Source organism: Hyla sarda, unplaced genomic scaffold, assembly GCF_029499605.1.
Source record: "Hyla sarda isolate aHylSar1 unplaced genomic scaffold, aHylSar1.hap1 scaffold_1267, whole genome shotgun sequence".
Classification (NCBI taxonomy): Eukaryota; Metazoa; Chordata; class Amphibia; order Anura; family Hylidae; genus Hyla; species Hyla sarda.
This window is the reverse complement of record NW_026607889.1, coordinates 24,753-41,661: the sequence shown is the minus strand read 5'-3', so window position 1 is coordinate 41,661 and position 16,909 is coordinate 24,753. Positions and strand designations below refer to the sequence as shown.

At 45.9% G+C, this 16,909-nt stretch overlaps 7 non-coding genes across 7 annotated transcripts; all 7 read right to left on the bottom strand.

Moving 5' to 3' along the window:
- Positions 1 to 1,940: 1,940 nt before the first annotated feature.
- LOC130304219 (U2 spliceosomal RNA) lies at positions 1,941 to 2,131 on the bottom strand. Its single transcript, XR_008854012.1, has one exon. It is a non-coding gene; the product is annotated as a U2 spliceosomal RNA (small nuclear RNA).
- Positions 2,132 to 4,218: 2,087 nt separating this feature from the next.
- On the bottom strand, positions 4,219 to 4,409 carry LOC130304218 (U2 spliceosomal RNA). Its single transcript, XR_008854011.1, has one exon. It is a non-coding gene; the product is annotated as a U2 spliceosomal RNA (small nuclear RNA).
- A 2,090-nt stretch (positions 4,410 to 6,499) lies between these two features.
- On the bottom strand, positions 6,500 to 6,690 carry LOC130304217 (U2 spliceosomal RNA). Its single transcript, XR_008854010.1, has one exon. It is a non-coding gene; the product is annotated as a U2 spliceosomal RNA (small nuclear RNA).
- A 2,091-nt stretch (positions 6,691 to 8,781) lies between these two features.
- On the bottom strand, positions 8,782 to 8,972 carry LOC130304216 (U2 spliceosomal RNA). Its single transcript, XR_008854009.1, has one exon. It is a non-coding gene; the product is annotated as a U2 spliceosomal RNA (small nuclear RNA).
- A 2,088-nt stretch (positions 8,973 to 11,060) lies between these two features.
- On the bottom strand, positions 11,061 to 11,251 carry LOC130304215 (U2 spliceosomal RNA). Its single transcript, XR_008854008.1, has one exon. It is a non-coding gene; the product is annotated as a U2 spliceosomal RNA (small nuclear RNA).
- Positions 11,252 to 13,342: 2,091 nt separating this feature from the next.
- On the bottom strand, positions 13,343 to 13,533 carry LOC130304214 (U2 spliceosomal RNA). Its single transcript, XR_008854007.1, has one exon. It is a non-coding gene; the product is annotated as a U2 spliceosomal RNA (small nuclear RNA).
- Positions 13,534 to 15,623: 2,090 nt separating this feature from the next.
- Positions 15,624 to 15,814, bottom strand: LOC130304213 (U2 spliceosomal RNA). Its single transcript, XR_008854006.1, has one exon. It is a non-coding gene; the product is annotated as a U2 spliceosomal RNA (small nuclear RNA).
- Between the last annotated feature and the right edge of the window lie 1,095 nt (positions 15,815 to 16,909).

Below are 16,909 nucleotides of genomic sequence, written 5' to 3'. Positions count from 1 at the left end.
TAAACCCATACCATTATTGCTAAGCAGCAAGACAGGGGCCCATTGCACTCCCACGGGGCCTTTTTAAATGCAATCCATAACCCGGATTTGCCAGGAACCCTTCTTACTCCTCCTACTTGCATGTGACACTGGGCTTAGGATCTGCATAGGAAACACACACACAAGCACACACCTACCTTTGTTGCCTGCAGATGCCTCCTTGGCTGTCCCCAAACGGTATCAAACCAACACCCACGGGAAGCTGTAAGCATAGAGGACATGCCTGCACCCCATTGGACTTACCTGTGTGGGTTAAATCCGGGTTATTTGACAACCTATGGCGGTGATGGTTCTGCTCAGGCAGAGCAGTGCTGATGCTCCTCATAAAGCTGTCGCTGCTGTGAAGGTTCTAGGTGACATCACAAATCCCTATGGTTACATACACAACAAAGCTGGGTTGTTGTTGTTTACACTCTGCAAGGCCTGTGGAAGTGAGTGACATCATAGCACTGTAGTTCTGAGGGTTCTAGATGGATGCAACAATCTCCTGTTGCTTCTATGAAGGCCATAATAGACGACATCACCAAACAGCTCCATAGTCACATACACAGCAAAGGAGAGATGTTGTTTACACCTAGTGATGTCAGTGGTATTGAGTGACATCACAGCACAGTGCTAAGGCTCCTGGGCCTGGACACAGCAGCGGCTGCAATATCTCAACGGAGAATACGTTTATATATATGTGTGTGTGTGCGCGTATATATATATATATATATATATATATATATATATATATATTTCTCCGCCGAAATCACTTTTAAACCCATTTCCACCTTTTTTTCCCTTCTCTTCCTCTTACTTTTTTTTCACGTTTTTTTACGTTTTTCTCCTTTTCGCCTCTTTTCTGGGCGTATTATTCTTCTTTTTCTTCTTTTTTTTCGTCTAATGCATACCCCATCAGTGCAGCAATGCTTATTCAATACCGCCAGCAGATGGAGACACTGGGGGATAATTTTCTAAGGATTTATACTGATTTTTCCTGTCTGAATTTGTCGCACAGAAAGTTGCAGGCCAAATATGTGTGACATTTCTGCGACTTTAGCTTCTAGAGCATTTTTACAACATTATACATAGGTGCTGAATACATAAAAAGCGACTGTTCAGCGACAGACAAGTCGCATCGGCTGAAAGTAGGCCAGAATGTCAGTCCATGTTGGAGCAGGTTTAGATACAGTCTAAAGTATAGATCTCAAAGTCTGTGCACAGAATTTAGCAAGGGCCTCGCACCTTCTGATGCATCAGGTAGGTGCACAATAGCATAGCCTAACCCTCTGTACTTTGGTCTATATTGATGCGGGACATAGACAGCCAGCTGATGACCAATCCATTAGTGCAATGGATGGCTGGAAGCATTTGTCTTTGCCTTTGCAATACCACAGAAGCAATGCATGGTCAATGTACAGCAATGACACACCTGTGTGAACAGCCAGGAGACCCCCCCCCCCCCATGTTATGTTACATAGTTACATAGTTAGTACGGTCGAAAAAAGACATATGTCCATCACGTTCAACCAGGGAATTAAGGGGTAGGGGTGTGGCGCGATATTGGGGAAGGGATGAGATTTTATATTTCTTCATAAGCATTAATCTTATTTTGTCAATTAGGAACATTCAGCACCCACCCGCTATCAAGGCAGCTGCCTATCATGTCATGCCCTACCTGCACAGGTGTGCTGGCTACTCAAATGATCCAATTAAGGAGGCCATTTAGTCAGCAGCAGCAGAAGTCCTGTGCCTGGACGCTCCAACAGGGGCCAGACACAAGCAGAAGCAGAAGCAGCAGCAGCACCACCTTTTGTTTTTTGGCTGCAGCAGCAGCAAGGCCCACAGGGCTGGCTAGCTGGCTAGCCAGCAAGCAGGTAGCAATGAAAGTAGGAATCTTTCTTTTTAACCCTGTAAGGGGGTGGTGCACTGTACCCGAAGATACTGCCATATCGGGTCAATGCATAGGGCGACGGAAGCAAGCTTCGAAATCGGCCCCCGTTCTCAAAAATCCATTTAATATATGGTCCCCAGATAGGGGACGTATCAGATATTAAACTGATAAGAACAGATACTACACTTGATCTTAGCCAAAAGGCCGAGAAGCGATAACCGTGAAAGGGGCGGGCCCAACAAGGTCCCCTTCATGGGCACTATCACTGCTTGCTGTCAGGGAGGCTGCCAGACAATTTTCCATGCACACTCTGGGCTGGGGGGCAGTCAACCACCAGTACACACAGCAGAACCTAAACCCATACCATTATTGCTAAGCAGCAAGACAGGGGCCCATTGCACTCCCACGGGGCCTTTTTAAATGCAATCCATAACCCGGATTTGCCAGGAACCCTTCTTACTCCTCCTACTTGCATGTGACACTGGGCTTAGGATCTGCATAGGAAACACACACACAAGCACACACCTACCTTTGTTGCCTGCAGATGCCTCCTTGGCTGTCCCCAAACGGTATCAAACCAACACCCACGGGAAGCTGTAAGCATAGAGGACATGCCTGCACCCCATTGGACTTACCTGTGTGGGTTAAATCCGGGTTATTTGACAACCTATGGCGGTGATGGTTCTGCTCAGGCAGAGCAGTGCTGATGCTCCTCATAAAGCTGTCGCTGCTGTGAAGGTTCTAGGTGACATCACAAATCCCTATGGTTACATACACAACAAAGCTGGGTTGTTGTTGTTTACACTCTGCAAGGCCTGTGGAAGTGAGTGACATCATAGCACTGTAGTTCTGAGGGTTCTAGATGGATGCAACAATCTCCTGTTGCTTCTATGAAGGCCATAATAGACGACATCACCAAACAGCTCCATAGTCACATACACAGCAAAGGAGAGATGTTGTTTACACCTAGTGATGTCAGTGGTATTGAGTGACATCACAGCACAGTGCTAAGGCTCCTGGGCCTGGACACAGCAGCGGCTGCAATATCTCAACGGAGAATACGTTTATATATATGTGTGTGTGTGCGCGTATATATATATATATATATATATATATATATATATATATATATTTCTCCGCCGAAATCACTTTTAAACCCATTTCCACCTTTTTTTCCCTTCTCTTCCTCTTACTTTTTTTTCACGTTTTTTTACGTTTTTCTCCTTTTCGCCTCTTTTCTGGGCGTATTATTCTTCTTTTTCTTCTTTTTTTTCGTCTAATGCATACCCCATCAGTGCAGCAATGCTTATTCAATACCGCCAGCAGATGGAGACACTGGGGGATAATTTTCTAAGGATTTATACTGATTTTTCCTGTCTGAATTTGTCGCACAGAAAGTTGCAGGCCAAATATGTGTGACATTTCTGCGACTTTAGCTTCTAGAGCATTTTTACAACATTATACATAGGTGCTGAATACATAAAAAGCGACTGTTCAGCGACAGACAAGTCGCATCGGCTGAAAGTAGGCCAGAATGTCAGTCCATGTTGGAGCAGGTTTAGATACAGTCTAAAGTATAGATCTCAAAGTCTGTGCACAGAATTTAGCAAGGGCCTCGCACCTTCTGATGCATCAGGTAGGTGCACAATAGCATAGCCTAACCCTCTGTACTTTGGTCTATATTGATGCGGGACATAGACAGCCAGCTGATGACCAATCCATTAGTGCAATGGATGGCTGGAAGCATTTGTCTTTGCCTTTGCAATACCACAGAAGCAATGCATGGTCAATGTACAGCAATGACACACCTGTGTGAACAGCCAGGAGACCCCCCCCCCCCATGTTATGTTACATAGTTACATAGTTAGTACGGTCGAAAAAAGACATATGTCCATCACGTTCAACCAGGGAATTAAGGGGTAGGGGTGTGGCGCGATATTGGGGAAGGGATGAGATTTTATATTTCTTCATAAGCATTAATCTTATTTTGTCAATTAGGAACATTCAGCACCCACCCGCTATCAAGGCAGCTGCCTATCATGTCATGCCCTACCTGCACAGGTGTGCTGGCTACTCAAATGATCCAATTAAGGAGGCCATTTAGTCAGCAGCAGCAGAAGTCCTGTGCCTGGACGCTCCAACAGGGGCCAGACACAAGCAGAAGCAGAAGCAGCAGAAGCAGCAGCAGCACCACCTTTTGTTTTTTGGCTGCAGCAGCAGCAAGGCCCACAGGGCTGGCTAGCTGGCTAGCCAGCAAGCAGGTAGCAATGAAAGTAGGAATCTTTCTTTTTAACCCTGTAAGGGGGTGGTGCACTGTACCCGAAGATACTGCCATATCGGGTCAATGCATAGGGCGACGGAAGCAAGCTTCGAAATCGGCCCCCGTTCTCAAAAATCCATTTAATATATGGTCCCCAGATAGGGGACGTATCAGATATTAAACTGATAAGAACAGATACTACACTTGATCTTAGCCAAAAGGCCGAGAAGCGATAACCGTGAAAGGGGCGGGCCCAACAAGGTCCCCTTCATGGGCACTATCACTGCTTGCTGTCAGGGAGGCTGCCAGACAATTTTCCATGCACACTCTGGGCTGGGGGGCAGTCAACCACCAGTACACACAGCAGAACCTAAACCCATACCATTATTGCTAAGCAGCAAGACAGGGGCCCATTGCACTCCCACGGGGCCTTTTTAAATGCAATCCATAACCCGGATTTGCCAGGAACCCTTCTTACTCCTCCTACTTGCATGTGACACTGGGCTTAGGATCTGCATAGGAAACACACACACAAGCACACACCTACCTTTGTTGCCTGCAGATGCCTCCTTGGCTGTCCCCAAACGGTATCAAACCAACACCCACGGGAAGCTGTAAGCATAGAGGACATGCCTGCACCCCATTGGACTTACCTGTGTGGGTTAAATCCGGGTTATTTGACAACCTATGGCGGTGATGGTTCTGCTCAGGCAGAGCAGTGCTGATGCTCCTCATAAAGCTGTCGCTGCTGTGAAGGTTCTAGGTGACATCACAAATCCCTATGGTTACATACACAACAAAGCTGGGTTGTTGTTGTTTACACTCTGCAAGGCCTGTGGAAGTGAGGTGACATCATAGCACTGTAGTTCTGAGGGTTCTAGATGGATGCAACAATCTCCTGTTGCTTCTATGAAGGCCATAATAGACGACATCACCAAACAGCTCCATAGTCACATACACAGCAAAGGAGAGATGTTGTTTACACCTAGTGATGTCAGTGGTATTGAGTGACATCACAGCACAGTGCTAAGGCTCCTGGGCCTGGACACAGCAGCGGCTGCAATATCTCAACGGAGAATACGTTTATATATATGTGTGTGTGTGCGCGTATATATATATATATATATATATATATATATATATATATATATATTTCTCCGCCGAAATCACTTTTAAACCATTTCCACCTTTTTTCCCTTCTCTTCCTCTTACTTTTTTTTCACGTTTTTTTACGTTTTTCTCCTTTTCGCCTCTTTTCTGGGCGTATTATTCTTCTTTTTCTTCTTTTTTTTCGTCTAATGCATACCCCATCAGTGCAGCAATGCTTATTCAATACCGCCAGCAGATGGAGACACTGGGGGATAATTTTCTAAGGATTTATACTGATTTTTCCTGTCTGAATTTGTCGCACAGAAAGTTGCAGGCCAAATATGTGTGACATTTCTGCGACTTTAGCTTCTAGAGCATTTTTACAACATTATACATAGGTGCTGAATACATAAAAAGCGACTGTTCAGCGACAGACAAGTCGCATCGGCTGAAAGTAGGCCAGAATGTCAGTCCATGTTGGAGCAGGTTTAGATACAGTCTAAAGTATAGATCTCAAAGTCTGTGCACAGAATTTAGCAAGGGCCTCGCACCTTCTGATGCATCAGGTAGGTGCACAATAGCATAGCCTAACCCTCTGTACTTTGGTCTATATTGATGCGGGACATAGACAGCCAGCTGATGACCAATCCATTAGTGCAATGGATGGCTGGAAGCATTTGTCTTTGCCTTTGCAATACCACAGAAGCAATGCATGGTCAATGTACAGCAATGACACACCTGTTGTGAACAGCCAGGAGACCCCCCCCCCCCATGTTATGTTACATAGTTACATAGTTAGTACGGTCGAAAAAAGACATATGTCCATCACGTTCAACCAGGGGAATTAAGGGGTAGGGGTGTGGCGCGATATTGGGGAAGGGATGAGATTTTATATTTCTTCATAAGCATTAATCTTATTTTGTCAATTAGGAACATTCAGCACCCACCCGCTATCAAGGCAGCTGCCTATCATGTCATGCCCTACCTGCACAGGTGTGCTGGCTACTCAAATGATCCAATTAAGGAGGCCATTTAGTCAGCAGCAGCAGAAGTCCTGTGCCTGGACGCTCCAACAGGGGCCAGACACAAGCAGAAGCAGAAGCAGCAGAAGCAGCAGCAGCACCACCTTTTGTTTTTTGGCTGCAGCAGCAGCAAGGCCCACAGGGCTGGCTAGCTGGCTAGCCAGCAAGCAGGTAGCAATGAAAGTAGGAATCTTTCTTTTTAACCCTGTAAGGGGGTGGTGCACTGTACCCGAAGATACTGCCATATCGGGTCAATGCATAGGGCGACGGAAGCAAGCTTCGAAATCGGCCCCCGTTCTCAAAAATCCATTTAATATATGGTCCCCAGATAGGGGACGTATCAGATATTAAACTGATAAGAACAGATACTACACTTGATCTTAGCCAAAAGGCCGAGAAGCGATAACCGTGAAAGGGGCGGGCCCAACAAGGTCCCCTTCATGGGCACTATCACTGCTTGCTGTCAGGGAGGCTGCAGACAATTTTCCATGCACACTCTGGGCTGGGGGGCAGTCAACCACCAGTACACACAGCAGAACCTAAACCCATACCATTATTGCTAAGCAGCAAGACAGGGGCCCATTGCACTCCCACGGGGCCTTTTTAAATGCAATCCATAACCCGGATTTGCCAGGAACCCTTCTTACTCCTCCTACTTGCATGTGACACTGGGCTTAGGATCTGCATAGGAAACACACACACAAGCACACACCTACCTTTGTTGCCTGCAGATGCCTCCTTGGCTGTCCCCAAACGGTATCAAACCAACACCCACGGGAAGCTGTAAGCATAGAGGACATGCCCTGCACCCCATTGGACTTACCTGTGTGGGTTAAATCCGGGTTATTTGACAACCTATGGCGGTGATGGTTCTGCTCAGGCAGAGCAGTGCTGATGCTCCTCATAAAGCTGTCGCTGCTGTGAAGGTTCTAGGTGACATCACAAATCCCTATGGTTACATACACAACAAAGCTGGGTTGTTGTTGTTTACACTCTGCAAGGCCTGTGGAAGTGAGTGACATCATAGCACTGTAGTTCTGAGGGTTCTAGATGGATGCAACAATCTCCTGTTGCTTCTATGAAGGCCATAATAGACGACATCACCAAACAGCTCCATAGTCACATACACAGCAAAGGAGAGATGTTGTTTACACCTAGTGATGTCAGTGGTATTGAGTGACATCACAGCACAGTGCTAAGGCTCCTGGGCCTGGACACAGCAGCGGCTGCAATATCTCAACGGAGAATACGTTTATATATATGTGTGTGTGTGCGCGTATATATATATATATATATATATATATATATATATATATATATATATTTCTCCGCCGAAATCACTTTTAAACCCATTTCCACCTTTTTTTCCCTTCTCTTCCTCTTACTTTTTTTTCACGTTTTTTTACGTTTTTCTCCTTTTCGCCTCTTTTCTGGGCGTATTATTCTTCTTTTTCTTCTTTTTTTTCGTCTAATGCATACCCCATCAGTGCAGCAATGCTTATTCAATACCGCCAGCAGATGGAGACACTGGGGGATAATTTTCTAAGGATTTATACTGATTTTTCCTGTCTGAATTTGTCGCACAGAAAGTTGCAGGCCAAATATGTGTGACATTTCTGCGACTTTAGCTTCTAGAGCATTTTTACAACATTATACATAGGTGCTGAATACATAAAAAGCGACTGTTCAGCGACAGACAAGTCGCATCGGCTGAAAGTAGGCCAGAATGTCAGTCCATGTTGGAGCAGGTTTAGATACAGTCTAAAGTATAGATCTCAAAGTCTGTGCACAGAATTTAGCAAGGGCCTCGCACCTTCTGATGCATCAGGTAGGTGCACAATAGCATAGCCTAACCCTCTGTACTTTGGTCTATATTGATGCGGGACATAGACAGCCAGCTGATGACCAATCCATTAGTGCAATGGATGGCTGGAAGCATTTGTCTTTGCCTTTGCAATACCACAGAAGCAATGCATGGTCAATGTACAGCAATGACACACCTGTGTGAACAGCCAGGAGACCCCCCCCCCCCATGTTATGTTACATAGTTACATAGTTAGTACGGTCGAAAAAAGACATATGTCCATCACGTTCAACCAGGGAATTAAGGGGTAGGGGTGTGGCGCGATATTGGGGAAGGGATGAGATTTTATATTTCTTCATAAGCATTAATCTTATTTTGTCAATTAGGAACATTCAGCACCCACCCGCTATCAAGGCAGCTGCCTATCATGTCATGCCCTACCTGCACAGGTGTGCTGGCTACTCAAATGATCCAATTAAGGAGGCCATTTAGTCAGCAGCAGCAGAAGTCCTGTGCCTGGACGCTCCAACAGGGGCCAGACACAAGCAGAAGCAGAAGCAGCAGAAGCAGCAGCAGCACCACCTTTTGTTTTTTGGCTGCAGCAGCAGCAAGGCCCACAGGGCTGGCTAGCTGGCTAGCCAGCAAGCAGGTAGCAATGAAAGTAGGAATCTTTCTTTTTAACCCTGTAAGGGGGTGGTGCACTGTACCCGAAGATACTGCCATATCGGGTCAATGCATAGGGCGACGGAAGCAAGCTTCGAAATCGGCCCCCGTTCTCAAAAATCCATTTAATATATGGTCCCCAGATAGGGGACGTATCAGATATTAAACTGATAAGAACAGATACTACACTTGATCTTAGCCAAAAGGCCGAGAAGCGATAACCGTGAAAGGGGCGGGCCCAACAAGGTCCCCTTCATGGGCACTATCACTGCTTGCTGTCAGGGAGGCTGCCAGACAATTTTCCATGCACACTCTGGGCTGGGGGGCAGTCAACCACCAGTACACACAGCAGAACCTAAACCCATACCATTATTGCTAAGCAGCAAGACAGGGGCCCATTGCACTCCCACGGGGCCTTTTTAAATGCAATCCATAACCCGGATTTGCCAGGAACCCTTCTTACTCCTCCTACTTGCATGTGACACTGGGCTTAGGATCTGCATAGGAAACACACACACAAGCACACACCTACCTTTGTTGCCTGCAGATGCCTCCTTGGCTGTCCCCAAACGGTATCAAACCAACACCCACGGGAAGCTGTAAGCATAGAGGACATGCCTGCACCCCATTGGACTTACCTGTGTGGGTTAAATCCGGGTTATTTGACAACCTATGGCGGTGATGGTTCTGCTCAGGCAGAGCAGTGCTGATGCTCCTCATAAAGCTGTCGCTGCTGTGAAGGTTCTAGGTGACATCACAAATCCCTATGGTTACATACACAACAAAGCTGGGTTGTTGTTGTTTACACTCTGCAAGGCCTGTGGAAGTGAGTGACATCATAGCACTGTAGTTCTGAGGGTTCTAGATGGATGCAACAATCTCCTGTTGCTTCTATGAAGGCCATAATAGACGACATCACCAAACAGCTCCATAGTCACATACACAGCAAAGGAGAGATGTTGTTTACACCTAGTGATGTCAGTGGTATTGAGTGACATCACAGCACAGTGCTAAGGCTCCTGGGCCTGGACACAGCAGCGGCTGCAATATCTCAACGGAGAATACGTTTATATATATGTGTGTGTGTGCGCGTATATATATATATATATATATATATATATATATATATATATATTTCTCCGCCGAAATCACTTTTAAACCCATTTCCACCTTTTTTTCCCTTCTCTTCCTCTTACTTTTTTTTCACGTTTTTTTACGTTTTTCTCCTTTTCGCCTCTTTTCTGGGCGTATTATTCTTCTTTTTCTTCTTTTTTTTCGTCTAATGCATACCCCATCAGTGCAGCAATGCTTATTCAATACCGCCAGCAGATGGAGACACTGGGGGATAATTTTCTAAGGATTTATACTGATTTTTCCTGTCTGAATTTGTCGCACAGAAAGTTGCAGGCCAAATATGTGTGACATTTCTGCGACTTTAGCTTCTAGAGCATTTTTACAACATTATACATAGGTGCTGAATACATAAAAAGCGACTGTTCAGCGACAGACAAGTCGCATCGGCTGAAAGTAGGCCAGAATGTCAGTCCATGTTGGAGCAGGTTTAGATACAGTCTAAAGTATAGATCTCAAAGTCTGTGCACAGAATTTAGCAAGGGCCTCGCACCTTCTGATGCATCAGGTAGGTGCACAATAGCATAGCCTAACCCTCTGTACTTTGGTCTATATTGATGCGGGACATAGACAGCCAGCTGATGACCAATCCATTAGTGCAATGGATGGCTGGAAGCATTTGTCTTTGCCTTTGCAATACCACAGAAGCAATGCATGGTCAATGTACAGCAATGACACACCTGTGTGAACAGCCAGGAGACCCCCCCCCCCCCATGTTATGTTACATAGTTACATAGTTAGTACGGTCGAAAAAAGACATATGTCCATCACGTTCAACCAGGGAATTAAGGGGTAGGGGTGTGGCGCGATATTGGGGAAGGGATGAGATTTTATATTTCTTCATAAGCATTAATCTTATTTTGTCAATTAGGAACATTCAGCACCCACCCGCTATCAAGGCAGCTGCCTATCATGTCATGCCCTACCTGCACAGGTGTGCTGGCTACTCAAATGATCCAATTAAGGAGGCCATTTAGTCAGCAGCAGCAGAAGTCCTGTGCCTGGACGCTCCAACAGGGGCCAGACACAAGCAGAAGCAGAAGCAGCAGAAGCAGCAGCAGCACCACCTTTTGTTTTTTGGCTGCAGCAGCAGCAAGGCCCACAGGGCTGGCTAGCTGGCTAGCCAGCAAGCAGGTAGCAATGAAAGTAGGAATCTTTCTTTTTAACCCTGTAAGGGGGTGGTGCACTGTACCCGAAGATACTGCCATATCGGGTCAATGCATAGGGCGACGGAAGCAAGCTTCGAAATCGGCCCCCGTTCTCAAAAATCCATTTAATATATGGTCCCCAGATAGGGGACGTATCAGATATTAAACTGATAAGAACAGATACTACACTTGATCTTAGCCAAAAGGCCGAGAAGCGATAACCGTGAAAGGGGCGGGCCCAACAAGGTCCCCTTCATGGGCACTATCACTGCTTGCTGTCAGGGAGGCTGCCAGACAATTTTCCATGCACACTCTGGGCTGGGGGGCAGTCAACCACCAGTACACACAGCAGAACCTAAACCCATACCATTATTGCTAAGCAGCAAGACAGGGGCCCATTGCACTCCCACGGGGCCTTTTTAAATGCAATCCATAACCCGGATTTGCCAGGAACCCTTCTTACTCCTCCTACTTGCATGTGACACTGGGCTTAGGATCTGCATAGGAAACACACACACAAGCACACACCTACCTTTGTTGCCTGCAGATGCCTCCTTGGCTGTCCCCAAACGGTATCAAACCAACACCCACGGGAAGCTGTAAGCATAGAGGACATGCCTGCACCCCATTGGACTTACCTGTGTGGGTTAAATCCGGGTTATTTGACAACCTATGGCGGTGATGGTTCTGCTCAGGCAGAGCAGTGCTGATGCTCCTCATAAAGCTGTCGCTGCTGTGAAGGTTCTAGGTGACATCACAAATCCCTATGGTTACATACACAACAAAGCTGGGTTGTTGTTGTTTACACTCTGCAAGGCCTGTGGAAGTGAGTGACATCATAGCACTGTAGTTCTGAGGGTTCTAGATGGATGCAACAATCTCCTGTTGCTTCTATGAAGGCCATAATAGACGACATCACCAAACAGCTCCATAGTCACATACACAGCAAAGGAGAGATGTTGTTTACACCTAGTGATGTCAGTGGTATTGAGTGACATCACAGCACAGTGCTAAGGCTCCTGGGCCTGGACACAGCAGCGGCTGCAATATCTCAACGGAGAATACGTTTATATATATGTGTGTGTGTGCGCGTATATATATATATATATATATATATATATATATATATATATATATATTTCTCCGCCGAAATCACTTTTAAACCCATTTCCACCTTTTTTTCCCTTCTCTTCCTCTTACTTTTTTTTCACGTTTTTTTACGTTTTTCTCCTTTTCGCCTCTTTTCTGGGCGTATTATTCTTCTTTTTCTTCTTTTTTTTCGTCTAATGCATACCCCATCAGTGCAGCAATGCTTATTCAATACCGCCAGCAGATGGAGACACTGGGGGATAATTTTCTAAGGATTTATACTGATTTTTCCTGTCTGAATTTGTCGCACAGAAAGTTGCAGGCCAAATATGTGTGACATTTCTGCGACTTTAGCTTCTAGAGCATTTTTACAACATTATACATAGGTGCTGAATACATAAAAAGCGACTGTTCAGCGACAGACAAGTCGCATCGGCTGAAAGTAGGCCAGAATGTCAGTCCATGTTGGAGCAGGTTTAGATACAGTCTAAAGTATAGATCTCAAAGTCTGTGCACAGAATTTAGCAAGGGCCTCGCACCTTCTGATGCATCAGGTAGGTGCACAATAGCATAGCCTAACCCTCTGTACTTTGGTCTATATTGATGCGGGACATAGACAGCCAGCTGATGACCAATCCATTAGTGCAATGGATGGCTGGAAGCATTTGTCTTTGCCTTTGCAATACCACAGAAGCAATGCATGGTCAATGTACAGCAATGACACACCTGTGTGAACAGCCAGGAGACCCCCCCCCCCCATGTTATGTTACATAGTTACATAGTTAGTACGGTCGAAAAAAGACATATGTCCATCACGTTCAACCAGGGAATTAAGGGGTAGGGGTGTGGCGCGATATTGGGGAAGGGATGAGATTTTATATTTCTTCATAAGCATTAATCTTATTTTGTCAATTAGGAACATTCAGCACCCACCCGCTATCAAGGCAGCTGCCTATCATGTCATGCCCTACCTGCACAGGTGTGCTGGCTACTCAAATGATCCAATTAAGGAGGCCATTTAGTCAGCAGCAGCAGAAGTCCTGTGCCTGGACGCTCCAACAGGGGCCAGACACAAGCAGAAGCAGAAGCAGCAGAAGCAGCAGCAGCACCACCTTTTGTTTTTTGGCTGCAGCAGCAGCAAGGCCCACAGGGCTGGCTAGCTGGCTAGCCAGCAAGCAGGTAGCAATGAAAGTAGGAATCTTTCTTTTTAACCCTGTAAGGGGGTGGTGCACTGTACCCGAAGATACTGCCATATCGGGTCAATGCATAGGGCGACGGAAGCAAGCTTCGAAATCGGCCCCCGTTCTCAAAAATCCATTTAATATATGGTCCCCAGATAGGGGACGTATCAGATATTAAACTGATAAGAACAGATACTACACTTGATCTTAGCCAAAAGGCCGAGAAGCGATAACCGTGAAAGGGGCGGGCCCAACAAGGTCCCCTTCATGGGCACTATCACTGCTTGCTGTCAGGGAGGCTGCCAGACAATTTTCCATGCACACTCTGGGCTGGGGGGCAGTCAACCACCAGTACACACAGCAGAACCTAAACCCATACCATTATTGCTAAGCAGCAAGACAGGGGCCCATTGCACTCCCACGGGGCCTTTTTAAATGCAATCCATAACCCGGATTTGCCAGGAACCCTTCTTACTCCTCCTACTTGCATGTGACACTGGGCTTAGGATCTGCATAGGAAACACACACACAAGCACACACCTACCTTTGTTGCCTGCAGATGCCTCCTTGGCTGTCCCCAAACGGTATCAAACCAACACCCACGGGAAGCTGTAAGCATAGAGGACATGCCTGCACCCCATTGGACTTACCTGTGTGGGTTAAATCCGGGTTATTTGACAACCTATGGCGGTGATGGTTCTGCTCAGGCAGAGCAGTGCTGATGCTCCTCATAAAGCTGTCGCTGCTGTGAAGGTTCTAGGTGACATCACAAATCCCTATGGTTACATACACAACAAAGCTGGGTTGTTGTTGTTTACACTCTGCAAGGCCTGTGGAAGTGAGTGACATCATAGCACTGTAGTTCTGAGGGTTCTAGATGGATGCAACAATCTCCTGTTGCTTCTATGAAGGCCATAATAGACGACATCACCAAACAGCTCCATAGTCACATACACAGCAAAGGAGAGATGTTGTTTACACCTAGTGATGTCAGTGGTATTGAGTGACATCACAGCACAGTGCTAAGGCTCCTGGGCCTGGACACAGCAGCGGCTGCAATATCTCAACGGAGAATACGTTTATATATATGTGTGTGTGTGCGCGTATATATATATATATATATATATATATATATATATATATATATATTTCTCCGCCGAAATCACTTTTAAACCCATTTCCACCTTTTTTTCCCTTCTCTTCCTCTTACTTTTTTTTCACGTTTTTTTACGTTTTTCTCCTTTTCGCCTCTTTTCTGGGCGTATTATTCTTCTTTTTCTTCTTTTTTTTCGTCTAATGCATACCCCATCAGTGCAGCAATGCTTATTCAATACCGCCAGCAGATGGAGACACTGGGGGATAATTTTCTAAGGATTTATACTGATTTTTCCTGTCTGAATTTGTCGCACAGAAAGTTGCAGGCCAAATATGTGTGACATTTCTGCGACTTTAGCTTCTAGAGCATTTTTACAACATTATACATAGGTGCTGAATACATAAAAAGCGACTGTTCAGCGACAGACAAGTCGCATCGGCTGAAAGTAGGCCAGAATGTCAGTCCATGTTGGAGCAGGTTTAGATACAGTCTAAAGTATAGATCTCAAAGTCTGTGCACAGAATTTAGCAAGGGCCTCGCACCTTCTGATGCATCAGGTAGGTGCACAATAGCATAGCCTAACCCTCTGTACTTTGGTCTATATTGATGCGGGACATAGACAGCCAGCTGATGACCAATCCATTAGTGCAATGGATGGCTGGAAGCATTTGTCTTTGCCTTTGCAATACCACAGAAGCAATGCATGGTCAATGTACAGCAATGACACACCTGTGTGAACAGCCAGGAGACCCCCCCCCCCCCATGTTATGTTACATAGTTACATAGTTAGTACGGTCGAAAAAAGACATATGTCCATCACGTTCAACCAGGGAATTAAGGGGTAGGGGTGTGGCGCGATATTGGGGAAGGGATGAGATTTTATATTTCTTCATAAGCATTAATCTTATTTTGTCAATTAGGAACATTCAGCACCCACCCGCTATCAAGGCAGCTGCCTATCATGTCATGCCCTACCTGCACAGGTGTGCTGGCTACTCAAATGATCCAATTAAGGAGGCCATTTAGTCAGCAGCAGCAGAAGTCCTGTGCCTGGACGCTCCAACAGGGGCCAGACACAAGCAGAAGCAGAAGCAGCAGAAGCAGCAGCAGCACCACCTTTTGTTTTTTGGCTGCAGCAGCAGCAAGGCCCACAGGGCTGGCTAGCTGGCTAGCCAGCAAGCAGGTAGCAATGAAAGTAGGAATCTTTCTTTTTAACCCTGTAAGGGGGTGGTGCACTGTACCCGAAGATACTGCCATATCGGGTCAATGCATAGGGCGACGGAAGCAAGCTTCGAAATCGGCCCCCGTTCTCAAAAATCCATTTAATATATGGTCCCCAGATAGGGGACGTATCAGATATTAAACTGATAAGAACAGATACTACACTTGATCTTAGCCAAAAGGCCGAGAAGCGATAACCGTGAAAGGGGCGGGCCCAACAAGGTCCCCTTCATGGGCACTATCACTGCTTGCTGTCAGGGAGGCTGCCAGACAATTTTCCATGCACACTCTGGGCTGGGGGGCAGTCAACCACCAGTACACACAGCAGAACCTAAACCCATACCATTATTGCTAAGCAGCAAGACAGGGGCCCATTGCACTCCCACGGGGCCTTTTTAAATGCAATCCATAACCCGGATTTGCCAGGAACCCTTCTTACTCCTCCTACTTGCATGTGACACTGGGCTTAGGATCTGCATAGGAAACACACACACAAGCACACACCTACCTTTGTTGCCTGCAGATGCCTCCTTGGCTGTCCCCAAACGGTATCAAACCAACACCCACGGGAAGCTGTAAGCATAGAGGACATGCCTGCACCCCATTGGACTTACCTGTGTGGGTTAAATCCGGGTTATTTGACAACCTATGGCGGTGATGGTTCTGCTCAGGCAGAGCAGTGCTGATGCTCCTCATAAAGCTGTCGCTGCTGTGAAGGTTCTAGGTGACATCACAAATCCCTATGGTTACATACACAACAAAGCTGGGTTGTTGTTGTTTACACTCTGCAAGGCCTGTGGAAGTGAGTGACATCATAGCACTGTAGTTCTGAGGGTTCTAGATGGATGCAACAATCTCCTGTTGCTTCTATGAAGGCCATAATAGACGACATCACCAAACAGCTCCATAGTCACATACACAGCAAAGGAGAGATGTTGTTTACACCTAGTGATGTCAGTGGTATTGAGTGACATCACAGCACAGTGCTAAGGCTCCTGGGCCTGGACACAGCAGCGGCTGCAATATCTCAACGGAGAATACGTTTATATATATGTGTGTGTGTGCGCGTATATATATATATATATATATATATATATATATATATATATATTTCTCCGCCGAAATCACTTTTAAACCCATTTCCACCTTTTTTTCCCTTCTCTTCCTCTTACTTTTTTTTCACGTTTTTTTACGTTTTTCTCCTTTTCGCCTCTTTTCTGGGCGTATTATTCTTCTTTTTCTTCTTTTTTTTCGTCTAATGCATACCCCATCAGTGCAGCAATGCTTATT